Raw genomic sequence first — 8,344 nt, forward strand, 5'->3', positions numbered from 1 at the left:
ATGAGTGTATTGACTGCATAAATGTAAGTGCACCAGTGTCATGCAATGCCCGAGGAGGTTACAAGGTGTCACATCCTCTGGAACTGGAGATACAGATGGTTGTTAGCTGCCATGTAGGTGTTGGGAACTCAACCCAGGTCCTCTGCAAGAGTAGTCAATGCTCTTAACCACTGAGCCATCTTGATCCAGCCCTCTATTTATTTTTTTGAGACAGGATCTCACTATGTAGTCCAGGATAGCTTTGAATTTGTAGCAATCTTCCTCAGTCTCTCAAGTGCTGAGCTTAGTCATGTGGTACAACATATGGCTTGGATTTTTTCTAATATCAACTTTTCATAATGAGCAGCATGAGGTCACAGCATCATACAAGGGCTGGGAGTGCAGCCCAGTGGTAGAGCACTCACCTAGCATGCATGAGGCTCTGGGTTTGATCCCCAGCAGTGGACAAACATAAAGCAAGCAAGCAACAAAGAAAATATTACACAAAGCATTATGTACAGTTTGCTGGATGTTCACAGGGAGCACATGGGATAGCTAGAGCCCCCAGATCAGGAAAGAGAAATTTTCCAGCTCAGGGCTCCTTCCAGGAGTTCCTCTTGTGCCTCTAGAAGTCCAAAGTCTTCTGCCAAGAGTGCCCACTGTGCTGACTTCTAAGCCATTGATTTGTCTTTCTGGAATCACAAAACAGAATTGTTAGTATCTGGGGTTTTGCTTAACATTCTGTTTCCTGAGTGAATGATGAAGAGTATAGATTTAAATCTGTGTGAAAAGACTTCATAAAAAGTTAATCCCATCGGAGGAGCAAAACCTTTGGTGTATTACTCAGCAATATCTTCTACAGCTGAGCATGTACACGCCTTGTGATTAGCAATCCCAGGTAAACACGCAGCAAGACAGGTAGGCATACCTCACCAAAAGACATGCAGTAGGCTGTTAATGTGAAGTCCAAACTAGAAACTATCAGGAAGGCATTGTTAATGTCCCATTTTACAGATCTGGAAACTGAGGCCCAGAGAGAAGTTAAAGAGTTTGTTCAAGATCACTCACTTGGTATGTGGCAGAACCAATGAAGCTCAGGTTGACAAGGTCATGCCAGGCTAACCCGTCTGACTCTGCGAACTCTTGAATTCCCTTCCCCTCTCCCCACTTCTAGTTAGCCCAGCAAGATGGGTCTGCTTTCTCTTAGTTAACGAACCAGGCTTGTGCCTTTCCCAGGGCCCATTTACCGTCCTTTTCTTCTGAGACAGTCTCATGTAGTCCAGACTTGAACTCCTGATACTCCTGCCTCTACCTCCCAAATGCTGGGATTACAGGTGTGTGCCACCTGGCCTGATTTTACGTGATATTGGAAAATGAATCCAGTGCTTTGTGCATGTTATGTAAGCCCTTTACCAATTGAACTACATCCCTGGCCTTCAAGGCCTTTAAAAAAATAAATTTGGGGGCTGGAGAGATGGCTCAGTGGTTAAGAACACTCACTGCTCCTGCAGAGGACCTGGGTTTGGTTCCCAGTACCCATATGGCAGCTAACAAACATCAGTAACTCTAGTTCCAGGAGATCCAATGCCCTCTTCTGGCCTCCATGGGTATTGCATGTGTGTGGCGCACCTACATACATACAGGTGAAATACTCATACACATAAATTAAAAATAAACATTTTTTTAAAAAGTAAATTGAAAATTTTAGAATAGGTTTGTATTTATGGAAATTTGCATCTGGGCATGGTGGCATATGTCTGTGATCCCAGCACTTGGGAGGCTGTGGCAGATGGATTGCTGTAAGCTCAATGTAAGCCTGGACTACACTGTGAGACCCTGTCCCATAAAACAATGAACAAGGGGGCTGGAGAGATGGCTCAGTGGTTAAGAGCACTGATTGCTCTTGCAGATGACCCAGGTTTGGTTCTTAGCACCTACATGGCGGCTAATAGCTGTAACTCCAGTTCCAGGGGAATCTGATGCCCTCTTCTGACCTCCTTGGGCATTGCACAACATGGGTGCACTTATAATGCATGCAGGTAATGCACTTATACACATAAAAATAATAGATGAAGTAAATGCATAAAAAAATAAATAAAGTAAAGTAAAAGATTTATTTATAAACATGAACGAATGGGCAAGTGAATAGACAAAAACAAACAGAAAGCTTGCAGAGTTTGGAGTCCTTGTATCATTACTGTGAGCAAGTGTCACAGCTTAGAAATCAATCGTGACACAGAGTTATTGGCCACCCTCCATGTTTTATTTGGATGTCACTGGCTTTTTTCGCTGTTGTTTGTTTTGCTTTTTTTAAAAAAGACTATTTTTGTTTTTAATGATGTGTATATATGTGTGTCTTTGTGGGGGACTGCACGTGTGAGTACAGGTGACCACAGAGGGTGTCGGATCCCCTGGAGCAGGAATTATAGGCAAGTTTGTGAGCCACACCACTTGGGTTCTGGGAACTGAACTCAGATCTTCTGCAGGAGTAGTATGGCTCTTAACCACCTAGCCATCTCCCCAGTTCATTTGCTTTTCTTGAGACAAGGTCCCACTATGTAGCCCTGGCTGGCCTCTGCCTTTCAATATTCCTCCTGCCTTTGCTTCCTGAATGCTGGGATAACAGGCACACACCAATATACACAACAGGATGCCACTGGCTTCTGCACTGATGCCCTTCTGTTCCAGGATCTCACCCAGGCTTCCACATTACATTTAGTCCTCATATCTCCTCTGGCCTGTGACATTTTCTCAGATCTACATTATTTCTTATGGCTTTGATATTTGCAGGGAGTCCTGGTCTAATATTGTGGATATAGCCCACAAATCAAGTGTGTCTGTTGCTTTTTAGCTCCTAAGACTTAGATTGGAACTATGAGTTGTTGGGCAAAAGAACACAGAGATAAAGTTCATGTCCTGGCTCATTACTGATGTTGTGAACTGTGGTGGTTTGAGTGAAAATTCTCCCCCCTAGGCTCCAATTATTTGAACACTTAAACCCCAGTTGGTGGTGTTGTTTAGGGAGGGTCATGGAACCTTTGGGAGGTATGGGTTTGCTGACATCTGGCTTTACTGGAGGGAGCATGTCACAGGGGTGGACTTTGAGTGTTCATAAGCTTCCGTTCCAATTGCAGTTTCTTTCTGCTTCCTGTGACTGCTTGAAGATGTGAGCTCTCAGCTTTCTGCTCTGGCTGCCTCTGCCACCATGCCTCCCCACCATGATAGGCTCTTATTCCTCTGGGAATATAAGCTGAAATACTCTTCTATAAGTTCCTGTGACTGCTTGAAGATGTGAGCTCTCAGCTTTCTGCTCTGGCTGCCTCTGCCACCATGCCTCTCTACTTTGATGGACTAAGAAGTTACTCCTGCTCATCTTTGCCCCCTTTTCATACAGTACTTATCAGAAGCAAATCACCAAGTACAGTCCATGCTCAAAGTGAGGGGAAGGACTTAACTCTACCTCCTGGAGGAGGGAAGATCTACATAGATTATTTTTAGTTTTTCCCTAAGGAGGCTGTATTAGCTTTCCATTGCTGTGACAAAAATACCTGAGATAAATAACTTATAAGGAGGAAAGATTTATTTAGTTTCAGAGGTTTTTAGCCTATGGTTTCTTGGGCACATTGCTTTTGAGATTGCAGTGAGGCAGAAGATCATGGTAGGAGTGCCTGGTTGGATCAGAGCTGCTCACCCCATGGTAGCTGGGAAGCAGAGAACAAGAGGAAAGGGCCAGCACCCCAATACCTTTTCAACGTAGTGTCTGCAATCATCTAACTTCCTTCCATGAGGATCCATCTATTGAAGTGTCAACCCCTTCCAATGGCACCCACAGGTTGATCACCAAGCCCTTAACATATGGGACTTTGAGAGACACTCTAGATCTGGACCGATAGAGGAAACTTTTCTTTCCTGTACCATTTATTTCATTTATTTATTTGTTTATTTGTTATTTATTTATTTAATTGTTTGCTTGTACCCATATAGTTTAATGAATATTTATTTTACAATTTGGGTTACAATCCAATGCTACTTTATTTGCTATGTTGCTTATGTCTTTCCAATTTTGTCAACTGGGGGTTCTTTCAGACTGGCTCTGGAATACCTTTGACATACCCTACCCAGGGCTGGCTCTGCCTCCCAAGAGCCAGAATTATAGGCATGCGCCACAATACCAGGATCATCTTTTTGTTTTTCAATGTATTTTCTTAGTTTGGGGCACTATGAGAAGTTCCTGGTTCATCTTGCATTCTCCCCTGCCTCTAGAACTTGCCATCTCTCTGAAGATCTCTGGTTTCTTTTATTGGAAAATTGTATTAGAGTCCAAGTTTTGAACACTGGGTTGCTCACTGTTACTGACTCTAGGCCTTCTCACAAACAGAGCTTGGAAACACACATTTATATTCTGTGTCTGTATACAAAGTCATGAATATTTATGTGTCTATCTGTCCTGTATCTATATTGTTAAACATAGTGAGTCTTCCAACTACTCTAGTACCTCCTGACTTACTCCAACCTCCTTCCCTTGCTTATTTAAAACTTCTTTCCTCAGCTCTCTTCTCCTCCCCATTCTAGAGATAGTCACATCTTCTCCTGCAGTGCCAGCCTCTTCCCTGAGACACGGTGGTGAAGGTTGGAGTGAATGGATTTGGCTGAATTGGGTGCCTGGTCACCAGAGCTGCCTTCACCTCTGGCAAAATGGACATTGTTGCCATCAATGACCCCTTCATTGACCTCAACAGCATAGTCTACATGGTCTAGTATGATTCCACCTACAGCAAATTCAATTATACAGTCAAGGCTGAGAATGGGAAGTTTGTCATCAATGGGAAGGCCATCTCCATATTCTTAGGCGCGAGATCCTGCCAATGTCAAATGGGGTGATGCTGGTGCTGAGTATGTTGTGGACTCTACTGGTATCTTCACTACCATGGAGAAGGCTGGGGCCCACTTGAAGGTGGAGCCAAACGGGTCATCATTTCTGCCCCTTCTACTTATCCCCCCATGTTTGTGATGGGGGTGAACCAAGAGAAATATGACAACTCCCTTATGATTGTCAGCAACCTCTCCTGTACCACCAACTGCTTAGCCCTCCTGGCCAAAGTCATCCATGACAACTTCAGCATTGTTGAGGGACTCATGACCACAGTTCATGCCATCACAGCTACCCAGAAGACTGTGGATGGCCCCTCCAGGAAACTGTGGTGTGATGGTCCTGGGGTTGCCCAGAACATCATCCCTGCATCCACCAGCATACCAAGGCTGTGGGCAAGGTCATTCTGGAGCTGAACTGGAAACTCACTGGCATGGCCTTCCATGTTCCTATACCCAATGTGTCTGTCATGGATCTGATCTGCCACCTGGAGAAAGCTGCTAAATATGATGACATCAAGAAGGTGGTGAAGCAGGCATCCGAGGGCCCCCTAAAGGGCATCCTGTGCTATATCGAGAACCAGGTTGTCTCCTGCGTCTTTAACAGTGACACCCGTTTTTCTACCTTTGATGCTGGGGCTGGCATTGCCCTCAATGACAACTTTGTCGAGCTCATTTACTGGTATGACAACAAATTTGGCTACAGCAGCAGAGTGGTGGACCTCATGGTCCACATGGCTTCCAAGGAGTAAGAAGCCCTGAACCACACTCATCCCAGCCAGAGGAAGAGAGAGGCCCTCGACTGGGGGAAGTGGGGGTGCCTGCCCCAACTCAGCCCCCAACACACTGAGTATCTCCCTTCACAGTTTCCATCCTAGACTCCCAGAAGAAGGGGAGGGGCTTAGGGAGCCCTACTCTCTTGAATACCATCAATAAAGTTCACTGTACCCATCCCCTAGCTCCCCCAGAACTTCCTTCCTTGACATCAAGAAATCAAGCTCTGTGGCCCATCATCCATTTACTTCTTTGTTTACCTTGTTATGGTTTGGATCTGGAAGGTCCCCCACAGGCTTCCATTTTGATCTTGGTGCTTGGTCTCCAGCTTGTGGCTCTATTTGAGGGCCCTGGAACCTTTAGAAGGTGATACCTGATTGGTAGAAGTAGCTCACCAGGGACAGTCTCATGATGGTTATATGCACCTTGGGCTCTGGCTACCATATCTACTTCCTGATCCACCACCATGTGAACAACATTTACCACATGCTCCTGCCACTGCAGATGGAGCTGCTCTATTATGATTTCCCCACTACAATGAACTGAAACCATTAGCCAAAATAAACCTTTCTTCCTTTAAGTTGTTTCTTTCAGGTATTTTGTCATAGAATGAGAAAATTGGCTAATCTATCTCTGTATACATCAACAGCAGTTTCAGAATTTTTAACCGAAATCTCCATGAAAAACAACTTGACTGATTAGAGACTAGTGGTTATGCATAGTTCCTTTGGTCTTTAGCCTTATACTTTTCTGTCAAGACACTGCTACTTCAAGCTTACTAAATTGATTCTCTTCTAACCACCTGCTTTCAATGAGGTTATGTCATGTAACTGCAATATGGAAGATTCTTTGATTAAGGTCTCGCACCCCAACATTCAGGCTGATTTAAAAAAACTCCTGAACATTGAAGTTTATTCATTGTGCTATAAGAGTCTGTGGGTTTTGGCAGTTACATGGCATTATATGTCTACAACTCCAGTGTCATATAGAATGATGACAACACCTCAAAACCTACCTGTGCTTTCCCTACCCACTCTTCCTACCCAGATCCTGGCAACCATGGATCTGTTTTGTTTTCTTTTTTTTTCCAGATAGGATGGAAGGTGGTTTACCAGTTCTTATAAAGTTAACCATGAATTTACCATGTGATCCAGGAGTAATTATATGCCTTGACATTTACCCAAGTGAGTTAAAATTTATTTTAACATAAAACCAATAAGCAGGAACTAGAGAGATGGTTCAGAGGTTAGGAGTACTTGTTATTCTTGTAGAAGACCTAGGTTCAAATCCCAGCACCCACATGACAGCTAACAACCGTCCATAACTCTAGTTCCAGGGGATCTGATGCCCTCTTCTGTCCTCTGCGGGCATTTCATCACACAGGTGCGCTTGCATACATACACACAATACATGCATACACATAAAATAAAAATAAAGCAAAAAAAAAGCAAATATCTACACTATAGTCACAGATACCTGGAAATAACCAAGATACTCTTCAATGAGTCAGTGGACAAACTGTGATATAACCTTATAAGGAACAAAAGTGAATGGGATTCCATGACAAAAAGGACCAAGCCATCAATTCATACAATGCAGGTGAATCCTAAAATGATTATGCTAAGTAAAGATGACAGTGAATAGAGGCTACTACTTCTGTGATTTCATTCATATATCTTTCTGGAGAAATAGACAAAGATGACTTTGAACCTTTGATTCTCCTGCTTCTGTCTCCCAAATGCTGGGTAAATTACAGATGTGTATCACCACGCCTGGTTTTATGAGGTGCTAGAGATCAAACCCAGGGCTTCAGGCATGCTACGCTATAACTCTGCCAACTGAACTTACATCTCCAGTCCATTTACTTAGCTTTTTCTTGAGACAAAGTCTCAGTATGTCACCTAAGTCACTATGTAGACCAGGCTGCCCTTGAACTTGTGGCAGTCTTTCTGCCTCTGCCTCCCAAATGCTGGCATAGCAGGTGTGAAGTACCACATCTGGTGACTGATCTTTTATTTTTTATTTTTGGATTTATTTATCTTTATGAGAATGGATGTCTTGCCTGCATGTGTATAAGCACACCTGTGTCATGTAATGCCAATGGAGGCCAGAAGAAAGTGTTGGATCCCTTGGAGCTGGAGCTATAGACAGTTAGCTGTCATGTGGGTGCTGGGAATGGAACTGGGGTCCTCTGCAAGAGCAGTCAGTGCTTTTAACTGCTGAGCCATCTATCTAGCCTGATCTTTTATTTTGACCCTATAGTTTTAATTTCTTCAGAAAGATATATGAATGAAATGACAGAACTAGCCTCTATTTTCTCTCTACTTAGCATAATCATTTTAGGATTCATCTGCATTGTATGAATTGACGACTTGGTTCATTTTATCTTTGAATCCTATTTATTTTGTTCCTTGTATGGTTATACCACAGTTTATCCACCCACTCATTGAGGAGTATCTCAGTTGACGGTAACTATGGTGTAGATATTTGTTTATTGATTTTTATGTTAAAATAAGTTTTAGCTTACTTGGGTAAATGCCGAAGAGTATAATTACTCCTGGATCACATGGCAAATCCATGGTTAACTATATAAGAAACTGAAAAACCACCTTTCAAAGTGGCTGCACCATTCTTCTTTCTCTGTCAATGAAGGAAAGTTCCTGTTGCTCCACACCCTTGCCATCATTTGGTATAGTCAAATTTCTCTCCTCCCCTCCCCTCC

The 8,344-nt window shown here is 43.3% G+C and overlaps 1 pseudogene; it reads left to right on the top strand.

Annotated features, from left to right (window-relative positions):
• LOC103749935 overlaps nucleotides 1-5,600 on the top strand; it is a 7,334-nt pseudogene extending 1,734 nt beyond the window's left edge.
• The last annotated feature ends 2,744 nt before the right edge of the window (nucleotides 5,601-8,344 follow it).

The sequence above is a fragment of the Nannospalax galili genome, unplaced genomic scaffold (genome assembly GCF_000622305.1).
Source record: "Nannospalax galili isolate Female #2095 unplaced genomic scaffold, S.galili_v1.0 scaffold185, whole genome shotgun sequence".
NCBI lineage: Eukaryota > Metazoa > Chordata > Mammalia > Rodentia > Spalacidae > Nannospalax > Nannospalax galili.